Source organism: Rhinatrema bivittatum, chromosome 5 (assembly GCF_901001135.1).
Source record: "Rhinatrema bivittatum chromosome 5, aRhiBiv1.1, whole genome shotgun sequence".
Taxonomy (NCBI): Eukaryota; Metazoa; Chordata; class Amphibia; order Gymnophiona; family Rhinatrematidae; genus Rhinatrema; species Rhinatrema bivittatum.
Window position 1 is genome coordinate 61,965,931 of NC_042619.1, and position 14,501 is coordinate 61,980,431.

At 41.7% G+C, this 14,501-nt stretch overlaps 1 protein-coding gene across 3 annotated transcripts in view; it reads left to right on the plus strand.

Annotated features, from left to right (window-relative positions):
- Positions 1-14,501, plus strand: part of ARHGAP42 (Rho GTPase activating protein 42) — a 605,600-nt gene that overhangs the window by 137,156 nt on the left and 453,943 nt on the right. The window lies entirely within an intron of this gene.

Consider the following 14,501-nt stretch of genomic DNA (forward strand, 5'->3'; position numbering starts at 1 on the left):
CACTTTTTCAAAATATTTACAAAGAACTTCTTTGCAATGAAACAAAAAAAAAGAAATTTCTAAAGAAACATATTACATACATATCCATGTATATATCTATATAATAAATACAACTTCCAGCTATTTCTTTTCATTCATAGGAAATATGGAGGGGGAGGATAAGGAAATCAGTGGAGACTTATAAGAAACAAAATTAACATTGTTGCCTGATACTCCGTTACATTATTTTATCAGATCCCTTCCCATATTGCAGTTCTGTGCCCTCCCATGTAGAAACTGTCTCATTTGCTCTGGCATAAAGAAAATATAAGTATTTCCAGACGATTTTATTATACATTTGCATGGGTAACGCAAAAGGAAACTCGCACCTGTGGACAAAGCCTCAGGTCGCATTAACAAAAAAGATTTTCTATGTTGTTGGGTAGCTCTTGAGAGGTCTGGGTAAATATGTATCAGACCTCCCATAAAGGAAACATTTAAATTCTTGAAATATGCTTTCATTAACTGACTCATGTCATACTCAGAGAAGAAGGTAACAAAGCGAACTGCATGCTCAGTGACTTCCTTACTAGAGATCTCAAGATATTCTGTTAAGTTTGCGAAATCATCCCGGTCACCAATTGCTGGTGACTGGGTAAGACTCTTTCTAGCCAGAAGAAACAAGATTTTTTCACTGGAGGAGCTAATTCCATAGGAATCTTAAGAGTCTCTATCGCAAATCTTTTAAATGTCATTAAGGGTAATTCTCCCAGGATCTTCGGAAAATTTAGCATTCTCATCTTCAAATGTCTCAAGTAGTTTTCCATTGACTCGAGTCTCCTTAGAGATAGTATACGATCTTTCATAATAATGTTATTGATATCTTGCAATCTTTTAACATCACCAGACAGTACTTGTATAGCGTTGGTATGTTCCTGAAGTAATTTTGAATGATCCTTTTTGACAGTCTAATCTTTTCTCATATCTTCCCAGATAACGAGACTGTTCACTAATTGTTCGGGACATCCCTGCCATTAAGTCCCACAGGGACTCCAGTGTGATCACCGCTGGTTTAACAATCTCCAGGGGAGCCAAGTTATTCTCTCCTACCTCCTCCAGATGCAGTCCTTCTCCCGTTGTTATCAGGGATTCAACTCCTATACTCAATCCTCCCCTCTCAAGAGTCCCGAGCCCTGCAGTCTGGAGGGGTGGGGTCGTCCCTGCTACCGTTTGGTCGGCAGGTCCACCCCACTGGGCTTGTCCATCGACATCGCTGTCTGGAAACCCAGCCGTTCCGGCTTCACGGAGGGGAGAAGATCGCAGCGGCTCTCGGGGATCAGGTGGGCTCAACGTCACTTCCCCCGGTGAGAACGTGGCTCCTCTCCCCGTCTCATTAGCGGGGCTAGAAGCCCTCAATCTGGAGGTAGGAACTGCATACTGTGGAATATAACACTGCCCTGTGGGGCCAGCCGAGTTCAGTGGAAAGACCCTCACTTTCCACTTCCTCTTACGCGGCAATTCTCCGAGTAAAGCAAGAAGAAACAACTTTTAAGGAAAACGAGGAGGCAGGGTAGGAGCAGTAGCATCCTCTGTGGCAGCCATCTTGAACTCCTCCCCGTCAAGGCTCATTCTGTCAGAGCCATGGTGACTTCTGTGGCCCACTTGCAAGAGTTCCCGAGATCTGCAAGGCTGCGATGTGGAGCTCTCTCCACACCTTCGCCTCTCACTACTGTCTGGAAATGGATGGTCGACGTGATAGTTTTCGGCCAGTCCTTCGGATGTTGTTCAGGTTGAAGTCAGTGGCATAGACTGACTTCGGACGTTGTTCAGGTTATTTCCCTCTGTTACCAACAGCACCACTATTGTTGTGCCCATTGGCACCTGGTTAGGTTTCTGATGGTCTCATTGTTGTTTGGGAGTAGCCTGTAGCTAGGGATTCACGCATGTGCGAGGACTACTATCCTGCTTGTCCTAGGAGAAAGCAGAGTTGCCTACCTGTAACAGGTGTTCTCCTAGGACAGCAGGATGTTAGTCCCCATGAAACCCACCCGCCACATCGCGGAGTGGGGTTTCTCCTATGTTTATTTTATTTTTTCATAATTCTATGTTATGAGACTGAAGAGGGGACCCCACATGGATGCGTGGATAGTGGCATGCTGGCCATTCTCAGTGTGCCAGTCAAAGTTTCCCATGCTGGGCTCCATCCAATGATGTCACCCCTAGGAGAACACCTGTTACAGGTAAGCAATTCTGCTTTACTGTTAGTACAGAATGGGGTAATTGGGTTGATGTACACAATAGTTAATTTACATTACAATATTCTTGTACATGTTTACATAACATTTATTACAAACTTTAATCATTAAAAGAAAACTTACAGCCATCACAAAACAATGTGTATAGTAAATAGGTACACGGATTAAAGATTTATTGTTCACAAATATCCCCAACTGATTCACATGTCACACATATATTCACATATCACACACTCCAAACATCATGTATAATCACCCATGAATATCCATTCACACAATAAAATCTAAAAATAAAATATCTCAAAAGATATAAAGAACATCTATCCCAGTGTCTTCAGCTCTTCACCAATGACATCTGCCATCAAAATGATTCAATCCTAATGGGAAATTCCAATTTTATTTCACATTATCGTGTCAGTTCCATCTTCTACATGTTCCAAATATCCCATTCCAATCATCTTGACAAGGTCCCTTGTTTCACCCAATAGGGCTTCTTCAGGGGAACATGCTCACCCCAGAAATTCTCTACACACACACACATTCTCTACACAAACACACACAAGCTCTCACTCTAATATGCTCTACCATACATAAACTCTTATTCTCTCAACCCCCCCAGCTCACATTTTCACACACACAGATGCATTCCCAGGTTCGCATTCTCACCCACAGACAGATGCACACTCAGGCTCCCATTCTCGCTCCCATTCTAATCCACAGATACCCTCAAGCTCCCATTCTCACCTTTTTATTAGGCAAACTCAAACTCCTACTTCTGCTGCTGCGGGGATGGGGGGTTCCACGATGGCCTTCCTGCTTCAGCCCTCCTCTTCATCATCATGGGGATTGGATCCCGCGCAGTTCTGATCCTTGCAGCTCCGATCCTCTTCTTCCCGTCACAGGGATTCCCTAACAGCATTGCAGCTCTGATCCTCCTCTTTGCTGTCATGGGTATGAGATCCTGCGACAGCCTTCCTGCTCCAGCTTCTGGGCCCTGTTCCAGGTCAGATAGCCCTGGTTTGGATGTGCCTGGGCCCAAAATGGGTGGGCTGAAGCAGGAAGGCCATCGTGGATCCCCCATCCCTGCAGCGGCAGAAGTAGGAGTTTGAGTTTGCCTAATAAAAAGGCTCCATGTGTGTGTCTATGCCACTGACTTTAATATTGGTTAATGAGGAGCATCTCAGTGCTGCATCTGAATTGATGAGATAGAACAAATTGTTCTTAACACCCAAAAAATGGAGGTTCTGTGGATTGGCAAAGAGATGACATTTTCCAAACCTGAAGATAAATGTAGTGGAGTCACCCTTCTTTTATGTGGTTATGTGGAAAATTTGGGAGTAACTCTTGACCCTGTGTTAGATCTTAGTTGGCACATTTCTAAAGCCACTGCTAAAGCATAGTTTAAATTACATAGACTGCATAATTAAACCATATTTCATGAGTTCTCATCTTAAAACAGAGCTATATTCCTTGGTACTATCACAAATAGATTTCTATAATTAGTTTATAGATCTTTCTTTTAAGTGTTTACAACAGGACTGGTGCAAGGATATTAGGCACCCTAGACAAACCTTACAGCCTGGTGCCACCCCCCTCCCGACCTCCCCACACACGGTTTAAAATTAAAACAACCAATTTTAGATTAAAAGGGATAATCTGAGGTAAAAATATAATATACATGTTGTTGTGATAGTTATATGCCAACCAGAAAACGCTGCAGAAAAGACACTTGGAACCCATATGGTATTAGGCTTATTGTAAAATTTTGGGTGTGAGTTTGGCTCTCCCCTACCAAATTGGCACGAACTGCCAGCACTTACAGTAACAACCCTACCTATGAAAAGGCAACACTGTAAATATTATACCAGGAACTAAAACACCAATGCACTTCCTATCAGGAAAACAGAGCAAGCCAAGCTGCTATAGATCCCTACACAGAAATGACATGCCAACAGAATAATTCATCTTGGTCATATATGCAGAACAGCAAATATAGAATAAATAGACCATATAATATAAATAAATGTACAGACAAAAACTAACTGTAAACCACTACAAGGCAGATTGTAAAGAGTGCAACAATAGAAAAACAGAAATCATAAAACATCAAGCAACAAAATCAAGAAATGTAAATTATTAATCATAATAATTAAATAATACTAATACAATATTTCTAAATAGCTGACAAAATATCGAATATTTAAAGACTTGTACAAATTTTGAAAGCTCTCTCAAACATCAATAAAAATTTTCAAAGTATCAGATACATCAAATAATACCCAATATTTAAAAGTAAGGATAAAAATTCCTCAGTTCTCCATACCTGGGAGCTTTTGATTTCTAGGCTGAGTTTATCATGGATTAATAGGGAGAGGGGGTGCACAAACTTTCTCCACTTTCTCTCTTGCATATTCTGTTGTTAACACATGTTCATACATGCACTCTCCCACATGATCTCACATACACACACATACTCTCTTTCCCTCATATCTCATCTCTCCCCATGATTTCCTACACACAAGCACACACTTTCTCATCCTCAAGATCTCACACACACACTTTCTCTCCCCTTGGTCATACACACATATATACCGCTCTCTCTCTCCCCCTCACATGATCTCTCACACATATACACAAGTTCTGTCTCCCGTTCATAGATCACACATACACATGCACTTTCTCCTACATTATCACACATGCATGCTCTCTCTCACCCACATACTATCATGTGCTTACATACACTCAAACATTGTCTGTCTCACACACACACACACACACACACACACACACACACACACACAGACTTTCTCTCCCCTTGGTCATACACACATATATACCGCTCTCTCTCTCCCCCTCACATGATCTCTCACACATATACACAAGTTCTGTCTCCCGTTCATGGATCACACATACACATGCACTTTCTCCTACATTATCACACATGCATGCTCTCTCTCACCCACATACTATCATATGCTTACATACACTCAAACATTGTCTGTCTCTCACACACACACACACACACACACAGACTTTCTCTCTCTCTCTTTTTTTTCCTTTCCCCAGAATGTGAAGGCAGAAGAGGCAGCTTTCTTCTTGGGGCCCCCCATGGCATCAGGAGGTCTCCTTTCTCTTGACTGTGGAGCAGACACGGCCGGCTTCTGCTCCTCTTTGGTTGCACAGTTCTGCCCTTGCTCTTCCTCTTTTCAGTCATGCAGCACGGCGATGCTCCTTCTCTTTTCAGCTCTGCCACTCTTTGGCTAGGAAGGCCTACCGATGCTGATCCTGCTTCTGTAGTCCAGGTGGGCAGCGATTTCTTTTCTTCTGACCCTGTAGGGTCCATATTTGTTACTCCTTCCAGCTGCAACAGTTGGGCCTCCTTCCTGCCTGTGCAGACCCACAACATTGAAAGAAAGATACCCAATTGCCACGGTCCTGTGGCTGCCACAGGTGTTGCTTCCACTATTCTTAGGGTCGGTGGAAGCAGTAGGCCATGCCCCCAAACCTATGGTGCTCTAGGAAGTCACCTACAGGCCGATACAGTACAGTGCGCTCTGGAGCGCACTGTTAGCCTGCTCTTGGACGCGCGTTGTCCCTTACCCCTTATACAGTAAGGGGAGGAAAACACGTGACCAACCCACGGTACCTAATAGGGCCCTCAACATGCAAATGCATGTTGATGGCCCTATTAGGTATGCGCGCGCGATTCAGAAAGAAAAATGTGCAGCCAAGCCGCACATTTTCTTCCGGCACCGGGAAAGTGCACAGAAAAGCAGTAAAAACTGCTTTTCTGTGCACTCTCCGACTTAATATCATAGCGATATTAAGTCAGAGGTCCCGAAGAGTAAAAAAAGTAAAAAAATAAATAAATAATAATAATTTGAATTCGGTCCGCGGCTGTCAGGTCGAAAACCAGACGCTCAATTTTGCCGGCGTCCAGTTTCCGAGCCTGTGGCTGTCAGCGGGCTTGAGAACCGACGCCAGCAAAATTGAGCGTCGGTTGTCAAACCTGCTGACTGCCGCCATTCCTCTCCAAAAAGAGGCACTAGGGATGCGCTAGTGTCCCTAGCGCCTCTTTTTACTGCCGGGCCTAATTTAAATAAATTAACTTACTGTATCGTGCGCACAGGAGAGTGTCCTATGCGCGCGCCGGGAGAGCAGGTACTTGCCCCCTCTCCCGCGTTTTTTACTGTATCGGCCCGCTAGTTTGCCTAGTGCTTCCACTGGCTCTGGTTTACATCCTTTTCAAAATGATTGGCACTGGTTGAAATACTTGGAGCTACGACTCACTACTCATAGTTGCTAATCTCATATAGTGTTCAATTTATGTTACTTTGCCTCTCCTTTAAAACGATACGAAAATTTAATGAGATACATTTTAGAGTGTTGCCTTTGATACAAAGATGAATTCCTATGATGTACTCCAGCTCTTGACGAGTATAATTTGGCTAATACAAAAACACAGGCTTTTTTCTTGTTTGGTCCCTCCTATTCCATGGGACTCTCTTCCAAAAGAACTAAGGATTGAATCAGAATATCTTAGATTTAGAAACGGTCTGAAACTCCTGCTTTTTTTTTTTTTTTTTTAAATATACCCTTTGCTCAGTTTTATGAGTACTGTTTTCCTCCCTCTTTTTTGAGGCTGGCTCTCTTTGATTCCTCTTAATGATATTATCCTTTTCACCTTAATGAATCAGGATTGTAGAGCTGAGCTGTTGGTGTGACTGGGCAGGCTAACTAGGCTGTACAGTCTTTCGGCTGTCATGTTTTTATGTTTTTATATAAATTTATTTTTTTTTTATTTACTGTCTGATGCTTTTAAAGGTACTATCTCCCTTTTCCATTAATGAGATATATTAAGTTGTAATCAGTCTTATGTGTCTACTATAACTGGTAAAAGGGCAATGGTGTTTATTGGTTGATATATTGCATATCCGTTTGTGTTGTGAGATGATATAAATAGGCTTAATTTATGCTGTATCTGTATGTTTGTAACTATGTATGGTGGTGATGCACTTTTAATTAATTTATGCTGTACATCGCTTTAAACTTGCTAGGTTATGTGATTAATAAGAGTTCTTAAGTCAAGTTTGGATTGAATAGCTGCATGAATGATGCTTACTTTTTACCTCTGCTTTTGATGGGTGAAATCAAATTTTACAAAGTTATTTAATATGGAATTGATGATAAAAACACTATAAAATCATATACTGACTTTTATTTCTTATGTAAGATAAATGGAGGATAAATAGCTGGAGTCAAGTTCAGTCATTATAATGTCAAAAAGACATGACTGAAAAATTACATATTTCTTTCTACACTAAGTTGTATAGCGATATGATAGGTTCTTTTTTCATTGCAATTTTGCCTTTTCATGTCTTGCATTTCTTTCAGATATAAATGGTACAGAATGTTTAATTGATTTATATAACAGCATATTTAGAAGTTTTAACATTTAGAATCCCTTTCTGTAGCTATTATGCATTATGTGGCAGTTTTGACTTACCGGCAGTAAAGGAAATTCCAGATGAAGGGGTCTGCATACAATGTGGTGTCCCCCCCGCTTCCTTAACTGAACTGTTTTTAGCTGGCAAGTGGAAGTTCCCTGCAGCTCTCCATCTGGTTCATAAGGTGAAGAAACTGTTGAGAACAATGGGTCAGTGTTGTAGCACTGTAATAGGGAGAATACATTGGGAAAAAAGTTGAGGTCTCATTTGCTGCCAGGAGGAAAAGAAGGCACACCTGTCTATCTGTGGAAGCTGCTAATGATGGGGAAGGGTTTTCCAGGAAATCATCATTTAATTTATTACACACACGTCCAGCCAGTGAGTTGAGAGCCAGTTACAAAGTAAGCAGAAAACCAAAGCAGGGCATGCATAATGCAGGAACCAGAAACAAACAGTAACATGGGCAACAGGGAGCATATTAAGAGAAGGGCATTCGGGGATTACAAGCCTAGGGGGAGCATGAGGTAGGCCTGAACAGTGACAACGGGCCAACTAAGAAAATCAAAGAAATACAGAGAGTCAGCAATTTACAAAGCGCAGGGAGGAGTCAAAATGAGAAAAACTGAATAATAGCATTGACCCCTCAATATCCTCAAACAAAGACCAGAAATTGGATGAGTCGGTGAACTATGAGTCAAAGGGCCAGGCGCCTGTGCAAATAACCATAAGATATGTCATACTGGGTCAGACCAAGGGTCCATCAAGCCCAGTATCCTGTTTCCAACAGCGGCCAATCCAAGTACCCGGCCAGGAGATCTGGTATTAGCCTGATATTTATGTATTTAGCATTTTTATATACTGATATTCATGTAAAAAATTACACATCACTTCAGTTTACATTAGGAGTTCCAGAGGGCAGGGATACATCCAGCAAAATCGTGTGTGTGAGAACCCCCCCCCCCTGCATTTATTTGGGCATGTACACACACACACACACACCCCTATGTCTTTATGTATGTGTATATAATTTACACACACAAACGCACCAAAAAGAGAGAAAATATGAATGAGCAAAAATAAGAAATTGAAATCTGAAATAGACAAAACAAGAGAGAGAACAAGAAAGCAAGGAAGTTCAAAATACAGATTAAAAAGTGAGCAAAAAGGCAAAAGAACAAACAAACCCTAAAAGGTTTTAAGGAAGAATATATATATATATATATTTGTCCTGGCTCCTAAAATATTTTTGCTGGTACCCAAGATTCCTAAATATTTCTCCAGCACTGCGGCCACACTGTGATACTGTGAGTGGACAAATTGGCTATCCTTTTGCAGTATTTTATTAAATGCAATAAAAAAGTAACAAAAGATAAGCCTACTTACCTCAGCCGTGCTGGAAACAGAATGCAGCAGTTTACTCACCTAAGTCCTTTAGCAAAGCTCCTGCTTTTTCCTAGTCTTGTCTGGAGCCTCCATTTCCCTCTGGCCCTGGTGTCTCATCCTTTTCCCCAGGAGAAATCTTAAGGTTGACTATGTCTAGAACTTTTAAGGTGGTGTACATTTATTTTTACACACACACACACATATAGAAAACTCAGGTTTCAGCGTGGTTGCTGGTGTTGGAGAAATATTTAGAAAACTTGGGTTATCATCCAAAATATTTTAAGAGTTGGATACAAAAAATCTTTTTCCTTGTAACCTTAATTTGTTTTTTTTTGCTCATGCTTTATTTGGTTTTTTTTAGCTTTGTTGCTTTTTTGTCTTTTCTTGTTTTGTTTATTTCAGATTTCAACTTTTCATTTTTGATCATTCATTCTTTTTGTGTTTTTACTCTTTTGTTTCTTTTTTGCATTTTCTTTTACTTTTTTGTGTGGGCGGGGTAGGTGGCTGGCGGGCTTTGTTTTTATAGGTTTCTTTTTTTTTTTTCTCTCTCTCTCTCTAGTCTCCCTTCCACTGTCCTAGGCTCTCTTCTGAGTGGACAGGCTACAAATAGCTCCACTGAGGCCTGCTGTAGCAGTAATAGTCTTTTAGGCACAGGGCTGATGCAGTGGTGTCCACACTTTGGACGCAGGCTCAGTACAGTGGTAACTGCTCTTCCAGTCCGCCACAGTCTTGGATTCTCAGGCCAGCAGCAGTAGTGCTTGCCTCATCCCATGACTGGTGCCAATATTTTGGTGCCTGGGTGATCTGGCATTGGGGAATTTTCAACCTTCTTGTGGCCGTAGGACGTGTACTTTTGCCATAGAGGTATGATTAAAATCTCAAAATAGGGAATATATAGATTTGTAGAAAAATAATAGTTTTGCTAAGAATGTCTCTCTTCACTTAATAAAGGGGCAAAAATCAAAGAAGAAAACTAACAGTATATATATTGTATGCAGGAGAGATTCTCACTCCTTTTTAGCTGTGTTAGAAAGGAATGTTTTACATTATGTGTGCATTTCTGCTCATAATCGGGTGAATTTTCAAAGGAGTTATGCATGTAAATGTAACTACTGTCACAAATATTTTCAAAAGCCATTTACCCATGTTAATTGCACTTAACATAGGTAAAACCTATTGACAATTCAGTGGCATATATTGTAGCAAATATCTGCAAATAAATAAATACATGATTTAAATGCATTTACACAGTTTTACGTGTGTATATGTTTCTGTAAATCTGGCCCTTAGTATTCCACGGGTTTATGTGGAGGATTTAGTTAAAAGGAGATAGTAGCATCTCTTGACAGACAGCAGGTAAACTGTTGTGTTTTCAAACGCAAGGTATAGGTAGAGGATGCTATTGCTTTAGCTGACCCAAAGCAGACAAGGCTTATTTTCCTAAAAATAGGGTAGTGGAAGAAGTGGTAATAACATGGTGCTGCTATCTAGACTGGCAGTGGTGGGGCTCTCTCATGCATGACTGCTGTTGATATGTTGTCAAGATTGTCTTGATGAATATTAGTTTTTTCAAATTGTATTTGTGCAATAGCTCTGACCAGTTTGTTATGTCAGAAAGGTATGTTCATGTGTTAGGATTTTTGCATGGAAGGCATGAGGACTGCCATCTATTGAGGATTTTAGTAAAACGTCTGTGACTCTCCTCAAATTCTTTCTTTTTACTAAAAAGAAGTTGTCTGCATTGTCTTAACGTTATAAGCCCTGTGATAATGCCATTAATACATAGCATTATTATAAGTTTATGTGACTGCATGAGTATTGCTGGTAGCAAGCAGATGAAAATCACTCATTCATGTCTGGTAATCTGACTTGTCCCATAAAAGGTTAACGCTTTTTCTAAATGGATAAAATGATTTACATTTAGGCCAGAGAAGAGCTAAGAAGATAACAGAGCCAGTGTTTCAGACTTATTTTCATTAATGGTCATCACGCAATCCACCCACTGGTTGCCCTTTTCTGATGTACAAAAATTGAATGCCATTGTTGGGCGAGGCATTTCATGTTGCCAAAATTTGAACATCTTGCATTCGGCTATATAGCACTGTTGGGGAGAACTGTGAAGGATAAAAAAGCTAGGGAATAATCAGCTTTGTGTAAGTTTGCTTGCATTTCAGATACAACTGTATTATTGGACAGAGATATTCGGTGAACATCCTATATGAAATCATTTGAATCCGGATCAGTACAGGGCATCTGGTTCCCCTTTGTTGTATCCAGTGCTTAAAAAAAAAGGTTGCTAATTATGCTGAATGACTCTTGTCACTGTGCTCTGAGTCTGTACTGGAAACACAGGCAGGAGTTTTGGAACACGGATGTTATCTAATTTTAGATGGGAGCTCACTATAAAACCTAATTATGTGATTGCTCACCAACTTCCCAGAAAATAGGTTTGTATACATCCATAGGTAGTAATTTAATAAGAGGGCTAGGGAGGGCTGACTTTAATTGCTTGTTCAGAATCTTTAACTGAATGGGCAATTATTTCATAGAGCATTATTGTTTTGCCATAGTATTTCATGTTTAAAGGGGCTTTTTATTATGAATTTCATCCTATATTAGGAAGGTGGATTATGATAGCACACACAGTTGATTGACAGTGATCTTTATATCCATGTACGATGTAAGGCACTGCAGTGACAGGAGCAAGAGCACAGGACTGCAGAAAAGGGGAAACCTCTGTGCAATCATCTCCTGAATAACATCCAGCTTCTCCCCTTGAAAGAGACGAAACTCCAAACTACTCGAAGTCTGTATTTCCAAACATACATGTGGATATTTACTGGGAAAGGTACTTACACAAATATTCAGATTTGTATGTCCCCTTTTGAAAAGGGAAATACCTGCAGACTGTGCCGTTTTACGGACAGTCTAACAATTTTCCTATCTTTATTTTTCTCTCTAAATTTAGTTATTGCTTGAGTGTTGTGAGCTTTATTAGATTTGATCTCTGTGCTTTGCAGAGAGTTTTTTTTTACAGCTGTAGGAGGGTAGACAATAGGTTTTAATGAAGGAAAGATGCTTAAGCGTCGTCGTGGGATACAGGAGAAATTACACAGGACTGAGAAAAGGAGTTTCGGGAGGGTGGAGATAAAGCAAGTTAGAGATTATTTTGAAAGTGTTTTGTTGCTGTAATCCTTATTTTGTAGGGATAATTTTCCAATGAAATTCTGTGGGTAAAGCACATGGCAGAAGAGAGGTTTTTTTTGGGTTGTTTTTTTTTCACAATATTCATTCATGATTGAGGTGTAACAAAAACAAAGCCAGTAAGGTAGCAGAGGAAACTGCTCCCTTAATAGATGTTTCCAAAATGTGAGATAAATCTCAACTGTCGAAGAAGATTGGGCCTTTTGAAGGGTTCTGTATAATTGAACACCTATTGTGTGTAGCAGACCCTATGGTCACGCTACCAGTAAGTCCTGGGTTCTCCTATGTCAGCTAGATCAGTGCCAGGATAGTTTAAGTAGGAGGCACCATTCAAATGCAGCCCCTCCCTTCGAGTCGTCTGCAGTGACCATCCCCTAGAAAGTCTATGTCGCAGCTCCTGCAGAGAGTTCGGGAGGCAGCCCCTTTAAGTTTGCTACGAGTTAGGAGGTAGAGAGGATTTTTTTTTTCTTAAGTTGTTTTTCAGGCCCAGTCAGAGGAGCCAGGAAAACCTTTCATGGTGATCCTGACCAGGCGTCAAGAGGGGTTGCCTTATCCAGTCCACTCACTGGCTGGTTAGGATTTTCCCTCTGGGTATATTTTTTGGGTTTAAGCTTTTAAATGGTAGGAGCCTTGTGAGACCTAAACACCATCTGGGCTCAAGCCAGGGGGAACCCGGTGTCTGGGGTTGTGCAGGTGAGGGGGAGACCTGCCCTCCAAAACCCTCCGTGAGGAAGGAGGTGTTGGTGACCTGCAGCAAGGAGGAACTCCAGTGTTAACTTAGGTTGAAGGGAAAGACTTTGTTTTCAAAATCTGGAAGGAAGTTCTGTCTGCCTTTACTTTCTGTTTGAAGCAAGAGAGCTCTTGCTTCAAGGGGATCCCTCCCATCAGGGATCTGTAAAGAGCAAATAAAGAGTGTGTCGTAATTAAAGGGATCCAGAAGACCAACTAACTGTGAGTAAAGAGAACTTTAAGATCATTGGGGACACCCATCCGATGTTTCCACTATCCTAGGGAGCTCTCTGTCCAGAGACAATAACATTTTTTGCCAATTTGGAAGGGGTGTCCTGCCCATCTAAGGGATACCCTACCCACCTGGGCAGACTTGGATTTGTCAGTAGGCACAGTAGATCTGTGCCCAGGGCATAAAAAATCGGCGGGGTGGGGAAGGGGGGGCACAGTCTGATTGAAGATTTAATAGGGATGTGCAGAGGGACGCCATATGTTGCATTCAGGATTCGTATTCGTTGGGGGGCAGATACGTTGCATTCGGCAAGGGGGGCCCCCGATACATTCATGCGTTAATTCTTATTCGTTTCCTGGCTAAAATTGAATTAACTACAACCCCCCACCCTCCTGACCCCCCCCAAGACTTACCAAAACTCCCTGGTGGTCCAGCGGGGGGCCTGGGAGCCATCTCCTGCACTCACGTCCTCGGCTGCCGGTATTCAAAATGGTGCCAATAGCCTTTGACCTTACTATGTCACAGGGGCTGCCGGTGCCATTGGTCAGCCCCTGTCACATGGTAGGAGCACACGATGGGAGCGCACTGTACTGTATCGGCCTGAAAGAGAGAAGTCTTCCAAAGCCCCCTAGTTTAACAGCCTTCACTCCCCCCGCAGATCTGCCTAGTTTTGTTTTATAACTTACATCTCCTCCATAGCAGAAGTAAACCAGGCGCGTAGGTATTAGCGTGCACATCTCTGGTTCACGCCCCGAAATGCCTGTGCCCCAACCAGACCACGCCCTCCCCATTTCGAAAACTTTGGAGATGTGTGCACTGCAGGAGATACACGCACATTCGGGTGTCTTTTTAAAATCCACTCAATGTGCATGAACTTGATTTATTCGCTCATCCCCTAATGAATGCATGCACTGGGCTTTTAAAATGCAACCATATAAAAAGAGGCATTCTGAGTTATCTGGATTACATAACTGTTTTTCAGTTGTATCCAGCTAAGCATAGCAGGTCTAAAGGTATCCAGCCTTGTTTGGCTGGATAATTTAAGACTTAAAATAAGAATATGGCTTATTAAGTGGCACTGTTTTGTTAGAAAACAAAAGTATAGTGCAGGCCTGCGGCCCCATTTCCAACCCCCTTCAGTGGAGGAGTAGCCTAGTGGTTAGAGCAGCGGGCTACGACCCAGGGAAACCAGGGTTCAAATCCCACTGTTGCTCCTTGTGACCTTGGGCAATTCACTTTACCCTCCGTTACCTCAGGTGGGGACAGGGAAAC